The sequence below is a fragment of the Vanellus vanellus genome (assembly GCF_965231255.1).
Source record: "Vanellus vanellus genome assembly, chromosome: 2".
NCBI classification, from domain to species: Eukaryota; Metazoa; Chordata; class Aves; order Charadriiformes; family Charadriidae; genus Vanellus; species Vanellus vanellus.
Window position 1 is genome coordinate 56,937,730 of NC_138906.1, and position 16,780 is coordinate 56,954,509.

At 38.3% G+C, this 16,780-nt stretch overlaps 1 protein-coding gene across 1 annotated transcript in view; it reads right to left on the reverse strand.

Annotated features, from left to right (window-relative positions):
* The window catches only part of POU6F2 (POU class 6 homeobox 2), a gene marked incomplete at both ends in the record, with an annotated part of 321,727 nt that overhangs the window by 82,998 nt on the left and 221,949 nt on the right, over nucleotides 1-16,780 (reverse strand). The window lies entirely within an intron of this gene.

The window sequence follows — 16,780 nt, forward strand, 5'->3', positions numbered from 1 at the left end:
TATAGCACCAGCCTCACAAGGAACATTCTGCAGATGTATGTCCATCTTGAGGCTCCCCCATCTGCCTGACCTGTAATGAATCTTAAATTTTCTCAAGATCATTGCCCATCACCTGAACAAGTACTGAAGAGTAAATGAAAATAGCCATCCCATGGAAAAAAAAAAAAAATCATTTAATGGCTGAAACAAAATGCCATCATTGCTGTGATAACAAAAGGTTTAAAGTGCATTACTGTTGCTTCTCTATACACTTGAGGGCTGGCTACTGGGTCAGATGGTGCAACAGTCCATGTAATCTCCTGAATGGAAAAAAATTAGGCTTAAAGTGCCAAATAGACGCCCACAACATAATATCAGGTAAAACAAACACATTCCTCCTAACCCTCCTCCCCAAATGTTACAGAAATAGAGAGAAATTCCAGTCATTTCTCATTACTGTGAAGGTCAGCCTAGCTGGGAAAATTGTTTCTGCTTTACAATTCCCCAAACTGTAGAAAGCAGTTAGAGTTCTGGACAAAAACTAATGTTGCATTCAAAGGGAAAAGAGGCTGATATGGCATTGCTGCAGTAATAAGAGAATTTTTTACTCTTTCCACTTCCCTGTGAACCTAATCAACTGTGACATGAGAAAATATACTGGGCTCACCCAGCCAGAATCTGACTGCCACCTGAAAATGTCCTCAATATTCCACTGTTTGGGACTTTACAATGATCCTTCCGACATCAATTTTGTACATGTACATCAAAATGCCATTAGAAATGCTTACAAACACCTCCTGCTCACAGGCCTGCACTCAGACTCCAATCGAAGCCAGGCTGTAAAGACTCCCCAGTGGTTGACTAAAGGTTTCTTTCGATTACTCATATGAAAGCATTTGGTTATGGAAAGGCATCTTGGGGGAGCCTGGGGGATCTAAAGATCTCCCTCCTGACCTCCCTTGTAAGCGCACTTGAATGTCATTAGGAGCAATATATATTGAAGGTACTTGAAAACCTGCCTTTAACACTTAATTAATATCTGTTGACTTATTAAGTTTCCTCATTCTTTTTGAGATTCAACAAACAAGCCATACCTTTCCAGGGTTGCAAGTATGCGGTAAGGAGTGGGAAGGTGTACTGAAAGGAGAGAACGACTATACATGATATATATGTTCTATCACACTCAGTGACATGGGTGGGTATGTTCCCAGCTTCATGTACATGAACTAATGCACGCATACACCACATACATGATACGGTTGTAAATTAATTTAGCCTTGGTAAATGCTTGACATATTTAATGCATTTCTTACTGACACTTTATTATTTCTCAGTGACGAAAAGCTGAATAAATCTAATACAACCGAACACAAGGATATTATCACCCTTTTCTTTTGTTCTAATATTTACAGGAAATATTACAAGTGTTTGACATATAAATTGAGCATTTGACTGACTTTAATAACCATGTGATCAATAAGAAGTGATATTTTTACAGTCTAAGTTCAATATTTAAAGGGCCAGGGGTCACGGATCTTTATCAAAGCTCTAAGACTAAAACTTTATTTTCAGAACCTCTAATTCCTCTTTTTTTAAAGTCTGTATTGACCTAACATCATTAAAAGTCAAATTTTGCTCATAAAGTCTCAATCCTATTGGAGCTAGCATTTAGATATTTAGGGAGTTATTTTAACTGTACTTTCTAGAAGCATTTCAACACTTCCTTATATTAAAATTAGTGTTGAGTGATAGGAAGTCACTCAATACCTACGTTAAAGATTATTCTTTATCCTCAGAAGATACCAATTTTTTTAAAAAAAATCTGATGAACCTTCATCATACATATGCTCCCTGTGTATCTTCCACTGATCTTTCTGTATCAATCATCTTTTAAAAATTTCCCCCTTTAAAGTAGCTTAGGAAAAATCCTTTCATTTTGCATGATTGCAAAATGAAAATCAGCCAGACACAATCCAAACACCAGGCAGCCCTCCCAGGAAAAGCAGTGCTCATACCATGCTAAAGTGGCAGCTCTCCCATCCAAACAACTGACAGAATATCACGTAACCTATACATTCAGCCCCTCTTCTCCCCAGAGAGAACAAAACCAAACCAGTCTTAGCTTACATCTGGAATACTTACAGAGCTCCTTGTGGGCTTGTCTAGCACTTATAGAAATTGTTCATTAAAATTTCCAGCAGACAATTCTCAAACAGAAAAGACATACATACTTATACGTACTAAGTTACAGGCTCATGACCTTTTTCTGCTGTTATTTAGAATTGTTTCCTTTGTAAAAGTTACCATGCGCACTGGGACAAGTAGGTGGATAAGTTTTTTTTCTGGCCTGATGAACGGCGAACTATTTATATTCCAAGATAGAAAAGTAAAAGCCCTCAAGCATTCACTATTCTGCCAAATCCGGGCACTCACCAGGATGTGGAGACCCTGGTTGAAACCTCCCATCTGAATCAGGTGCAGTGAAAGGCTTGAACCTGAGGCTAAGATACTGTTTCATGAGATGATTTCACCAGATGCCACAAACAGATTTGCTTTTCAGTGAATCTACAGTTTTAACTAATGAAAAAGAAGCCTTGAGTTGTCCAGCTGTTTAAAAGAAGGTTGCTAGGCATTTGGCAAAGGAACAAGTTGTAGGAAAATGAGGGTGGTTATTGACCTGATGATTACAAACCTCAGTTCTTGAGGTAAATCTCCTTTGCTCAGAGCTGGACCATTTCACTGGCATGGCTGCCTTTATTGCATAGGGCAAACCGTGGTCTGTCAGCTGTCAGAAGTGGGAAGCATACTGATCTTTGCTTTCTACTTTGTGAGGAGTCTCCTTCTCAGATCATTACCCCTGTTGCCTTGATGCACTGAATCACCCCCTGGGAAATTTTAAAACAGCACCCTAATGCGAAGATTATATTCAACAGTGTGCAGCTTTCCAGTTTACTGGAAAAATGTCAGATTCAGATTTTCTAAGCACCAAGTAGTATTTCTGAAGCCCATGGTCATATCCAGGATACGGATTAATTTAAAATATTTTGTTACAATCTTATTTTGCAAATAGGTTTTAAAAATTTTGATGGAAAAAATATTGCACTGTTATTATTTGCATTAGAACTGAAACATTTTGAAAAGTGGTGGACATTTTGATTGCGTTTAGGAAGTCTCTCCCTCCATAAGCTCCCAAAGAAAGGATTTTGGTAGTACCGAAATTCCCTGGTTTTGGACTCTTCATTTTTAAACCAGTTTCTCAAATGGCATAGGTGCGCATGTACCTATGGTAAAGGAAAATGGATGAAATCAGACTTCACAATTTTATTTCATCTATGAAAAATTTTGGCAGCTACCCTGTTTTTTTCTGTTTTCTTTTTCTAGTTTGGATTCAAATATTTGTTGAGATCATGGAATATCCTTGGGTCAGATTTTTGCCTAATCATACCAGTAAGACTTTCTCCTGTGAAGAAATTACAAAACCAAATACAGCTTGTCCAGAAAAAAATCTGCAAATTTTTCAGATGAGGGGGAGGTCTTATCTGAAAATAAGGAAACTTTTTTTGGACAGTCCTGGAAAACAGAGCAGCATCTGGCTGGACTTCAGACTTGCAAGTAAGGCTATAACCAGGACTATGATTTTACTTTTTATGATTTGGAGTAAAGGATATTGTTAACCTAGAGAATTAGATTAAGACTTTCAAAAACCCCACACTGAAGAGGGGGATGCACATTATTGATTCACGAAGGTAATGGAGATGATGTACACAAGCATTGAGCATTTTTAAGGTCCTGTTTAGGTTCATGTTTGTCAAAGAGTACAAAGCCAGAGAGCTGGGAGACATTTCTACCTTTCACTGGGTGGTTTGAGGTTTCTTTGTAGGTTTTCCATATAAATGAATGCTATGCAAGCAATGGTTACCATGAAATAGGCACAGTGCATCTAGTGCAAAATGGCAGTAATGACTTTTTTTGTAAGTAATGGCCCCACCAAAGGCATCTCAGATGTATATGCTGACACTTCTAACCACTATCCTCATTTTTATTTTGTGAATAATTGCTCTCTCTGTATGTGACTGCTTCTTTTTCTGCTGACTCCATTCCCCTTTTGACCTGCAGACCCTCAGATAAATATCCCAGAGATATCTTCTTTGTGTTCCAAGACATAGGGCAGTTTAATGACTTGTGAAAGTCTCCGTTTCAGCCTTTAAATAATTTACATGTTACCATGTTTTCCTTGGTAAACTGTGGTAATCTTCATTCTAGAAATAATAGGTGAACACTTCTTGTTACTTACACGTTATACAACACTACACAAACAAAACCAAAAAGAATTATCACCTGCTTGACAGGATCAGCAATCTTTGGGAGGCACAGCTACCTCTGTAGAAGAAAAGAATTAGGGTCTTTTGAAAACAGGCAACCTAAAACTTATTACTATGCTTCACTCAGGTATGTGCGAAAAACAAACCAACAAACAAATACCAAAAGGCAGACGTCACCTGCCCACCTCTCTTAGGTAATTGGGCTGCTCTCAGGACTCACAAGCAACAGGGCAAAGCACACATGCAGTTGCCTTCAAAAGCCCTTTATTTTTCTTTTATTTGCTCACTTGGGGTCTGGATAGAAACTTCCTATGGGTCAGACCTGGCTCACAGTGGCATAGCTTTGATCTAAATGTGCTTTACTGACTCTTCTAGTTTCCTTCTTGCTGGACCACTGACTCATGGTCTACACACAAGGTTTTGTACTTTTCTTACTATTTTCCTTAGTGTGCTTTTACCAATGTATCATTAAACTAGTGTAAATATGAAGTCCTTAGAGGACTTATAAAGTGCTTATTATAAAATTTCTTAATGATGTTACATTAATATGCCTATCTGTGAAGATGTACATTTACGAACTCAGTAACTCAGACATGCACAAGATATTGTATGAATCTAGCTGGCTTGGTCTGAATTTTAGCATTTGCAAATTGTCAGTTTCCTGTGATGTAACCTATAGACACGAGCAAGATTTTCCTAAGAAAACCAGGGGTTGAAATCTGTATTTTTGCTCCTTTGAGGGCTAAGTAATAATTTCTACAGTTCATACCAATGGGAGTGACTCAACCCTCCTGAAAATTAGATCAATGCTGATTCAAGAGACTAGCATTAGACTTTTGCACAGTATTATTTAATTTTAACTTGTCTACACTCCCTTTGTCCAAAGGCTAATAGAATATAATTACACTAGGCTAGGAAAAATTTGATAATACTGTACGCAGCCTTACGTTCAAAAATCCCTATTGTCACCTTCCCCTGATAACTCTGTCACTGACATACTATTGTATCTCTCAGTCACAATCAAGTGAGATGAAAATTACTCTGAAAAGTAAATGTATGAGGAAACAACAGGAGGTATACATCAACACAAAGGATGCAATGGCCCCCAGCACATGTACTAAAGCAAAGGTCTTCGTTGCCTTACATTGGGTTTAAGCCTCTTTTCACAGATGTCAAAGGATGTTTTAAATTACCTTCAACTATTGCATGACCAGGCTGGATTAACTGATGGTTTCTGCTGGACCTCAGCATGCTAAGTAGTGCCAACTGTGGGAACAGCGTAATGGAAAGAAAATGGATGGGAATGGGAACATATTTGGTACTTCATTTCTAGCATTTCCTCGTTCTCCTCAACTCTTGATGTGGCCAAATATTTTTATACTCACTTCAGAACAAGATTTAGGCTACAATAACATAACACAAAGGTATACGATGAACATATTTAACTGGCACAACACTTCTACACTAATTTAAAAGCACTGCCCCAGGAAGATACAAACTTTTAACTAAATCAGTCCTCTACAACAAAGTGGTGGTTACATTGGGATAATTTCTGTATATACAGAAGCTTTCCATAAATACTTTACTACACATCTGTTTCATGGCATGGATTTAAGTTTGAGAAGCCTCCCTTTCTTTTTGAAAAATTAATGTGAACATTTTGGAAAAAAAGAAAAAGAAAAGAAAACACACATAAAGACCATTAAAATTCTGACTCTCCAGCCCCAGGAGTTGATCTTATGCATTTGTAGCTAAGTATGTTAGCAACTCTCAGCTGTTTTCCATTGCCTACAGATTACTGACATTGCTACAGGTTAAGACTGAGTTCTAAAGCTGTTTCTCTTACTAGTGAGTGCTTGCTTTTCAACATTTTAAAGTGAAGATGTGAACAAACCTTTGAAAAGTGACTGAATTTCAATGCCAATATATTTTGCATGTAAAATATAAAAATCTGTGTGTTGCATTTGAAATCTGATAAATATTTATTATCAATGCTGTTTGCTTTTAATCTGTTCAGGATATCATTCCTCCAGCTCTTTAGTACTTAAACAAAAATGGCATTTACATTACAATATTGCTTGCCAACAATCTCATTTTCTGGTTTAGTCAGCAGCCTTCATGCTTGATTAGTCTTTAATTATACAAATACCTACATATTAAAAAAGTTTTCTTTTTTCCATACTTTGAGCATGTAATTATTTTCTCTTGCATGCAATAACCTTTAATTTTAGGATTAAGCAACTGATTCTCTTTAGTATGGATGGATTTTTTCAAGTGTTAAAGCAAATTTGGTTATTGTATTACGAGTAGGAAAATTAACTTTGGGAAAACCTTTCATTAGTGCATTTGACAGCACGCTGAACAGCTGACAGAAACTTCAAAATATTCAATATACTTGAAAACAAAATGGATACCAATTCTGTGTCCTCTGAAGTCAACAGTAATACTACTCTGAATTCAGCAACAGAGTGACAATGGCTATGCGATTCCTCTTTTGAGTATTTGCAGTATTAGTGTTACAGCAATACCTAGAAGCCCAATGCAAGATTGAGGCCTCATTGCATTATATCAAGATACTGTAGAAGTTTACAGTCTAAAGAGATCAAACAATGGTGAGAGAATCAACAAAAGAACAGAAAGATTAAGTGATGTGCCAGACAGTGACAGTGCTGGGACTGCAGTCAGGTGCTCCTGAACTCCGACAACCCATTTACGAGAGCACTTTGCCGCCTGATGCAGATTATTTTTCAAAAGTGGATTCAGTAAGCAAAGACGTAACTTGATAATGAGATTAGAGCTAAATATGCAAATTGTAGGTGGTGGTAAAAGAACTCCCTCCCCTCCTTTCCCTGCAGTTTTCACTCATGAGAGCATGGACTGCCAAGTTTGGGTCTGCAGGACTGACATATGTTATCTCTATACCTGCTCGTACATTTGAAGTTCTAGTGATTTCCCCCTAGACACACTCTTTGAATGTCTATGGGGAAAACATCAAGGATTTTTAGAATGGCTTGGTTTTCTCAAGTTTTGTTTGTTTTTATATTTGTTTTACATGAACTGAAAATTCTGTCAGACACATTTTGATTGCATGGAGAACATGTTTCACAGTCAGAAGACAGTTAAAAAAAATAGGAAGCTGTAATTCTATAAAGTTGGGGAGGGAGAAGAGGGGGAAACCTTCCTAATGGCATATTGAGCTCACTCCTGTCTAATTTGAGAGCTATGAGAAACCTCCTGCCAACTTCCCTAGTAGTAGTGTTAGGTCTCGTTATAAAGTGAAAAGTTGCAGACAGAGGTAGGATGGAAATGCACAAAGCATCTTATTCCAGAGTGGTGATCTGCAATACAATTTCAGGCTTTCACAATGCCAATCCTTCTGGGGTTTTTTGTTTCTCTCTCCCAGTGGAAAAGGTCAGTAGGAATAAAGGCACTGTAAATAACAAAGACATTTTTTTCTCCCCTCTCCTCCTCCCAACATTTTCCTTTTCCTCCCTAAAATCAGTCCCTGTCCCTGAGGAATTCTGCACTGATGGAAGCTGAACCCTCAGATGAATCCTGGGAATGAGACTGACTTCTCCTTACTTGCCCCTTACTGCACCTTGATCCCAGTACAGCCCTCATCATCTGCCCCCCTGCTCCATAGCCCATGGAGCACCCACTTTGGCAGCTCTGCTTGACACTCTGTGAGGTGTCCCCTACCCCCTGGGGAAAGATCAAGAGGAGATCAGCCCTCTACACCTGTCCAGCTGGAGCCACCAGTCCACACGGATAGCACTGCCCAAAATGGGAGGAGAGCAAAAAGGGATAGAGACAGCATTCCAGCTGGGTTTGGCTATCCAGCAGGTTGAAAATGGGATTATAAGGTTACTATGGTGAAAATCACAAGCCCATCAGCAACTAACAATTTTTATATCACTTGTTATCATACTCATTTACATCATCTTCTGGTATCAATTTCTTAGCCATCACTACAGACTGCCACTCTGTACTGTGACTTGGCTCATATTTTAGGGTTTTCTTTATAGCATCTGTATTTTTGCTAGGAGCCTAGGATCCTCCCAGGTCTGACTGCTTCCCTGATCTTTTTACAAGCATGTAGGTATTTCTTGACAGGTATACAAAGATATGGCAACAGTGATTGCTGCTTTAAGGAATCTCAGCTCTTTTAAGGACCAAAATGCACCATCATCACTCCTTTAGTAAAAGGATAATGCTAACAATATATGATGTGCTATTTTCATACATCAGTTTTTGTCTTCTGCAAATTCAGCTTTGTGGTCCAATCTCTTTCACAAACATAACCTAGCTTGGTTCTCCAACTGGAATCCTCTCACAGGATATTTGCTCACATCTAAGCTATCAGATATCAATCAAGTTCCTGTCCTGCAAGAATTAAATTAGGAAATTCTCCTAATTTAAGATGTAATTTCTAATGCAAATGCAGGTGAAAGACAGAATATTCAAATGTTTCAGCAAACAAGAACTTGCATTTGAAAATGATGAAGTATTTCAGCAGATTTCAAATCACCATGAATCAAAATATTTTCAATGTCTTTTGTTAAATCACTATTTTTTAGGCAATTCAATGTAATAAATTGTTTATATACAACAAGCTGATTTTAATCAAAAGCTATCCTCAGTTCTTTTAGTTTCCCAGGCCTAAAATAGAAAAATAAAATTAAATTTTGGGCAGGGGAGAAACCAACTTTGTGGAATGATATCATGGTTGGAAAAGAAAAGTCACTTAGAAAATTCCTGATCAGTTTAAGGTACTACAGTATCAAAATAAAAATTGTGTACATTTCAAAGGTAAGACAATTTTTTTTTTTTTTTGAGACTCTCAGTGTCATCTACTTTCTTGTTCTCTTTCCTTTACTTCTTTTCCTTTCTTAGCTGGTGGCAAATATCTTCATTTCTTGACTTTGTCCTGGATCAGTAGCAAAAGATACAGTGGTCCTACAAGACAAGTTGTCCTAAAAATCTTTCAAACCTTGCTGGTGGAATGAATACTAGGAAACTTGCAGAAGACTCCACTTCCAGAGGAAAGTTTTATGGTGGGGGCCCTTAAGATTCTCAACCTATCTCCTTCTAATATGGATTCAACCAGTGATTTGTATATATATTTTTTTTTTTAAAAGGTTATAGTAGAATGTAGTATACTACAAGTACATAATTTAAAAATAAATTTTTGGATCATCACATCTATAAAATATCAAGTCTGACTGTTGATTTCCTACATGCTAGGTCATGCCTTCTCATGTGCTGCTATATACCCATTTACTTAAAAGATCCTAATTTCTTCATATCCTAACCCACTAAGAGCTCTTAGAAATACACATTTTCTGACTTGTGCCTGAGGTGGTAACCTCTGACCTTTTAATTTTCCAATTTCCACATAATTAATTGTTGGTTACTTCAAACAAAAGTAGAAGATTGTTGTAGTAAGGGGAAAAATTAAACAAGAAGGATTTGGAAAGCTCATGTTTCCAGTGCGACCCCTTGGATAAAATGATATTCTTTTTCTTTTGCCTAATTTGTTTCTAGTGCAGCACTAAGGTCAGAATAAGCCAAGAGAATGAATGGAATAAACGTCCTGATGGGCTGCCCGAAGCTGCCTGGTGTTACGGATCAGCGTAAAACCAGCTCTCTTTCCTCTGCCTGGGCCGATGTAACTCACTGGAGTGGCAAATTACATCAGACCTACAGCTGTAACCCGACATTATGATTAATTTGATCAGTAATTTCTCCTGTTTTTCATTTTAATCGGTGTGACTATTCTGCTGTGGCAGGTCTTTCAGATCTAATTAAGATAAATTTCAGAGTAAAAGACTTGGCAGAATTTTCGAGTCAAATCCGAGCGTCAAGTGTGAAGACCTGCAGCACCAGTCAATCAATTTCCAGTAAAGACGGCGGGCTGTAACTCAGCAATCAACCCATTAACACTTAAGCAAATTTCATAATCTCCAGGCCTGTGCTTAGTCACTCTCTCAAAACATTCTGGGTACCAATAAAAAAGAGAAAGTATTATTATTTTTTAAACACCTGCCCTAAACTGCATCTGCTAAAACCAACAGAATCCACAAGTGGACACTTTGATAGATCTCAGTAATATTGCTGAAAAAGGCTTAATTTTAAACTTTAAAACACAACCTGGAGTGGCTTGTTTGTTTGTTTGTTTTTTTGCCCCCCCCCCCCCCTTTTATTTTTTTATTCTTTTATTTTGAGGCAGTACCTAGAAGCTGTGCAACCTCTTCCTCTTTTAGGTGTTTATTTGTACAAGGAGCCTTGAATGATATAACATCAGGGCTCTACCACTTCCAGAATATTGCTGCTGAGACAGATTCAACAAGCCCACTAGGTTCTCTGTGTTCACTTGGTTCACTTGCTTCCAAGTAGAAGAATTATTTTTCTCACAGAACTAGAGACCTGCGATGACTTGCAAATGTTTTTTTTTTTCTTTATTACAAAGGGGTGAGGGGTAAGAAAAACAGGGGGAAATAAAGCAATGCTTTGGGATATTCTCTACTTCCCTGAAAATTTTCTGAAATATGAGTGAAAAGAAAAACTAAGATAAATTAATGATAATGAAACAGATCCAGTGGACTTAAGGGCATATGAGGGGCTGTGTCGATTTTTTCTGTCCCTAAGATCTCTAAGGGTCCTCCTCTCTGCCTAGAGAGGCTTTGGAAATAGAAGACCTTATGGGATAAGGATCCTTTCCCAAATTTGTCCTGGGAGGATATTATTTATTTATTTCCCAATTCATTAAATATTTCAGTTGCTTTAGGGAATTTATTAAATGCTCCCATTTCAGAAGCCAGAGCTTGCTGGGCAAACAGCACCACTTTCCTCTTCTTTGGAGAATTCTCTAGCAAATGGTTTCCTATATTAGCCTGAGCTTCTGCCCCTTGGGTGCTAATAATGCCAGTTGTTTTGCTCCAAGATTAATTTCCTTTGCTTTAAATGTGAGTCAGACACCAGTACTCCTTGTGCTTCTGAAAATAGCAACACCTGCAGAGTATATTTGGACGGACCAGGCAGCCAGTGCTCAACTGAGACAAGGTTTCCTCAGGGAATGAACAGACTTGCTTATAAAGTCTCTTTGAGAACCCTTAAACATCTCTTTGCTCTGTTTAAATGCAGTATTCAACAGCTTTATAGTGTCAAGTCCCAATGCCTCAAAGACCCAAAAATGCAGCGAGCTTCTGGGAGAAAGAAGACAGCTGAGGAGAAGATCCAAAACCCTACTCAGTCCTGTGGACGGATGCAGTCTTAAACATAACTGAAACTAGCCTTTCTGTGGCAATGACGCCCATGCATCTCCTGGTAGACAGGAAGAGTAACAGCCCTCAAACAAGCTAGCTGTGCCAGGAAACCAGCTTGTATGTCTCTGCACCGTGGCCAGGGAGCATGGTACAGCACAGTGCAGAGACACCTGCACGTCCAGCTAGGGCAAACTGCCATTTTGCCATATTGGAGTGGCCTAGCCAGTGGCCAACACAGAAGGGATGAGGAAGATCATGGAAGTGCCCAGAAGAGACAAGAGGAGAAGAAGGAAGGAGGCCCTGGATACACTGAAACTCAAAGCCAACAATTTCTCAAGCAAGGTTCAAGTTTGTGAACAGTAACAACTGTGTGGTTCACAGAGCTACTGCAGTGGCAAAAGGAAGGGACCTGAATCACAAAAGCATTTGCAGAGGGTAATAAGCGTGTCTCTGTGCGTGTGGTACATCAGTGTGACCATGATTTTCTAGCTAGTGGAAATTTTTACCCAAGTACTTGCCTCTTCCATTCATGAAATCACCTTTATCGACCCCCAAAAGTCATTGAAATACTGCAAGAATACACAGAAATCCAAACCTGTCAATAGAACAAAATGTTTACAACTTTCTGGACCTGTTTAAAATGAGCAGGGGATGAAATATGCAAAATATTGTCAACAGTTCACCAAGCTCAACTCAATTTAGCTGGCTGCACGGGAGTTTCCATGCTATCAGTTTAGAGCTGAGACCTAGGCCTTTGCTAGTACCTCCTGGAAATCCACCTAAGATCAGCACTTCAACAAGCTCACTCTAACCAGGTGATGGGCATGAACCTTCCTGAATAAATGTTGGCTGTACATGTTTATATCACCTGTTGCCTTTTGATATGCAATATCTCCCTCCCTATTGATACTAAAAATTAGGAAATTTTGGAAAATGGATTCAGAGCACTGCATTTGCTCATCGTTTATAAAATATTTGTCAAACTGATTGCCAGGTGACTTGGGAACAGATTCAGACAGTCATACGTTGCAGTCTCATATGCAGGAAAAAGGCTAGATAATTTTAGCAAAACAAACAAAAAAAAAACCCTTAGTGGGATTACTGGTGTCATAATCTTGATCAAGTTTTCTTGATCTTAGAATTCAATAAGCATGAGAAAAATACAGCAGGTCTTGGATGTGAATACAGACATAAAGATAGCCCATGACTATAGTCCTTGCAAACTTATCCCAGCTGCCTTCCTCAAACCGACAGACTTGGTTGTTTCTCTATATCTTAAATGTATGTAAATTTATCAAAGTGTCAGTAAACACTGAGATTTCTTTAAAGTAGATTTTTCCCTAATGAGCATCTAACCAGTGAATGAGGTTGGGGGGAAGGGAAGGGACGGTTTGTTTTTTGTGTCTGTTGGAGCCTCAGGCATCTGTGTACACATTCTCCCTCATTTACAGCTCAATGTTTCAGCCTTTCTGCTTTTCTTTTCTCCTTTTTTATAAAAGTGTTGAGGTTCGAAATACATTATTTAAGATTAGTATGAAAATTTAATCTGAAGGAGGTTCTGGTTTTGCTATCCTAGAGTTTGCTATTACTTGGAAGATTTTTCTGCTGTTGTCATCTTCTCACTTCCCTTCTTCCCTCCTTTTATTATTATTTTTTTCTCACTCATCATCTTCCATCAGCTCCAGTTATTGTAGGTAGGCTTCTATGACAAAAGGTGCTTTAGGAAAGAGTTCTGAAAACAGTCAGAATAATTTTACAGTGGGGCAATCCCTGGGGGATTTCCTGTTTGTCTGTTCCTATTCACACATGAACAGAGCAGTGGAAATCATTGGGAATTCTTCTATTCCTATAGTGCACCACTCCCTTTGTAGATCTGGCAGTGGGTACGTTCATCTTATCCATACAGCAACATACAGTGAGTGTCAGCACCAGAACCTAACCCCCATTCGGAGCCAGTTAAATATATGTTGCTGATATAAAGTGCCTTATTCTGGTAGTCAAGCAGAATAATTGGCTACTTAGTACTTGGCTCATCTGATTTTATATGCATATAATCAAGATCTTATGGCTCCAGAAATTAATTGAATGGAAACTCTGTAAGAGGTGCTAACTATGCTTTGAAATTGCAATATGCCGACCATTCAAGAACCCATATAGTTTGCCATGTAATAACATCAAACATTCACAGGAGAAATATATTTGGAGAAGTGTATTTTCCCAGAAGTGAAGGTTTTGAAGTCCCTAATTTACAACATGAGCTAGGTTGTCTTTCACCTCTGTATTCCTTTGTGTCAATCAATGGACACAATGAAAGTAAAAATCAGACTATGATTATTTATATGAGAAATTTCACCATTTAAAATGAAGGGATGAAAGTTTTCCGTCATCCACCTAACCCACCACCTCCTGAAATACAGCTCTGCTTTGGAAAATTCTCCTCTGGTTTGTTGTCTTTTGCAAATCAGCAATGATCCCGGTTCTGCAGTGTTTTGTTTTTACCAGTGTAAATCCGGAGCATCCATCACTAATGTCAGCTCAGAATCCAGGCTCCAAAACCTAAAGTGAGGTTTTTCATCTTTCTACACAATCATTAAAAGACTTCCTAAAAATAATAGTTTTGTAACTACAATTCAGCCCACTGAACTGAGTAAAGAATGGTGATAAAATTAGGGCAGAGTATTCCAGAACAATCTGACAAGAATCGTTCTGAGACTTTTAGCTGGTGTACGCTGCACCGGTTTTATTAATTTCTGATCAGCTAGCAAAAGTACCTCACCCAGGTATACCTAAGCAAGTCACTTTCATTTAATTTGCCTTCTGAAGGACATGACAGCATCTGTACATTTTGAGATGTAATTGCTGTTATCCTTCAGAGTTTTTTGAAACAAACACAATCATCCTCCTGAATTACTGACTTTCCATGACAATTTTTTGAGGTTGCATTGTTCTAAACTAATATCTTTCAGACAGATCCTGAATAATGTAAGAGGATAAAGCCCACATGAAAAAATCAAGAATTCAGAAATGAAATTTAAGCTGTCAAACTTTAACTTAGTTGATCTTTATTCCCTTAATATTCTTCAAACAAAACCCATTTCATTCTAGTTCATAAAGAACATTACCTTAGAGGCCATAATATCTCTGAGTTTTGTTCTAGGTCGATTTTTAAGTTAAAGCATTAGACATTAAAAAAATCCACATTCTAAGCAGCTATTATGAACTGGATATATGAACCGCTGCCAAACGTGTGGTCCCTCCTTCTTTTTTTTTTTTTTTTATGTTTGTGCAGAAGAAAACAATTTCAGATCCAGTCCTCAAGCTAGATGTACGGGGATAAAACAGTTTTTCTCTGCAGGATTTAGAATGGAAAGACAAATTTCATAGAGCAGATCTTACCATTGCTCTGCTTTAGAAAAGTACCTGAACACAACACTAAGGTGAGTCCTGCGGTACCATGCTGAATTTTGGCTTCTCTTCCGGTTGTAAGCACACAGCATATTTGTATCTGTGAACAAACTTTGGGTTTTCATGGCTATTTAAAGGGTAAGGATCAGAGAGGAAAGAACATTAAAAATACTTATCCCCCAACTCTTTAATGCTGAGCCAGAGCTGACAGATAATGACTTCTAATTCCTTGACTGTTGTTCTGAAAGTGTCCCAGTCACGCAGCTGGCTTAGCGGTACTGGCTGAGCTCAGCCCAGTGGAAATGCCAGACCTCTCACACTGGTGTCTTTCATTAACTCTAATCCCAGTTCCTAAAAGGTTTAGGGGAAAGCATTTGAACTAAAACCACCTCAGACTACTTAGTTCTCTCCTTCCACTTCTGTTGAGTCTGCCACATCCAGACTGCCCTTAGAAGGGTAGTTGTGAGGATAAACTTGCTAAAGAGAGGGATGTGCCAAGGTACCTCCATGAAAACATTGACACTGGCACCTCCCATGCAAGGAATTATTGATTTTACTTACTTTTCTTGTACTTATGCAAGTGAGATGTGCCCCTAGAGAGCTAACAGTAGAAAGTGCTTCTATTGGCCTGTTCCTGTAGGTGACGGATGAGACTGGAAGTACTCGGATTCAGCTGAGATTTAGTTTGGGACCAGAGACTATATGAGAGCTAAGACTTCAGATTCAGTGTTAGCACAGCCCTCGAGGTATGTTCACAGAGATAATATCCCTCTTACTCCCTACCCAAACTCTAATTTATTTGTGCATTTGCTTTATTTGGAAAACTGAATGCCTTCTGAAGCAAAATATTTAGCAGGCAGTTTTAGCAACGTATAGTGTATACAGTTAGTATGCATACATTACAGCTGCACCAAGACAATAAAATGTAACAGAAGCTCCTCTGGAAATATTCCTGTCTCTGTATGTCAATAATCTGCATACTAAAGAGTCCCAAAGCACTCACTAGCATGATAGACTGGGCATTAAGTGGTGCCTAAGTAGCTCTTAAGACAATCCACAGAAGAAACTCTAGAAACATTATGGTCTACTATAAGAAAAAGATCAGGAAGCAAGGACGCATCTCTTGTGGACTTTTAAGTCTATTATCTAAACCATTAAAAAATCAGATTTGATGCAATTTAGTTGAAGCTTAGATTAATGCAGGTTTAACTGGCCACATGACAAACACAGCTTCTTGTAAACCAATTCCCTTAATTGTTCGAAAAAGGATTTTTTTAATTATTAAGCTAATGCAGTTTAATTTCTGCAGGAAATGGAGCCGAATCCATCGGTGTGGATAAAACCTTTAAAGTGGGATCTCAAAATTTAGAGAATAAAGCGAATAGAGACTTTGCTGGTTTCTAAGTGCAGTTCCACTGCTCAGTGAAAGAGACTCTACTCACTTCACAGACTACCCTGGTGTTTATTCAGAACCATACTTGTGGGTACAGCCAAAGCTGTTCTTGCAGTACGTGAATACAGCATGACACATGCAGTGTAAGAACACACAAGTATAAGAAATTAGGACCATTTGATCAGAGCTCCACTGTTTCTGCTCAGGAATTTGAAGATGGGCAGAGCCCAGCATCAGTGTGGGTGCCATAGCTGTTGGTCTATTAAAAAACATCCTGATCATTGGAGTGAACATCTAGAAAAAAGCATTAACTGGCATTCTTAGCTTTGGATTCTATACTGAGACTCTTAACAGAAGTATTTGATTCTTAGCAGGATAAACGTTAGGATTGTGATTTCAAGAAGAAGTATAACCCA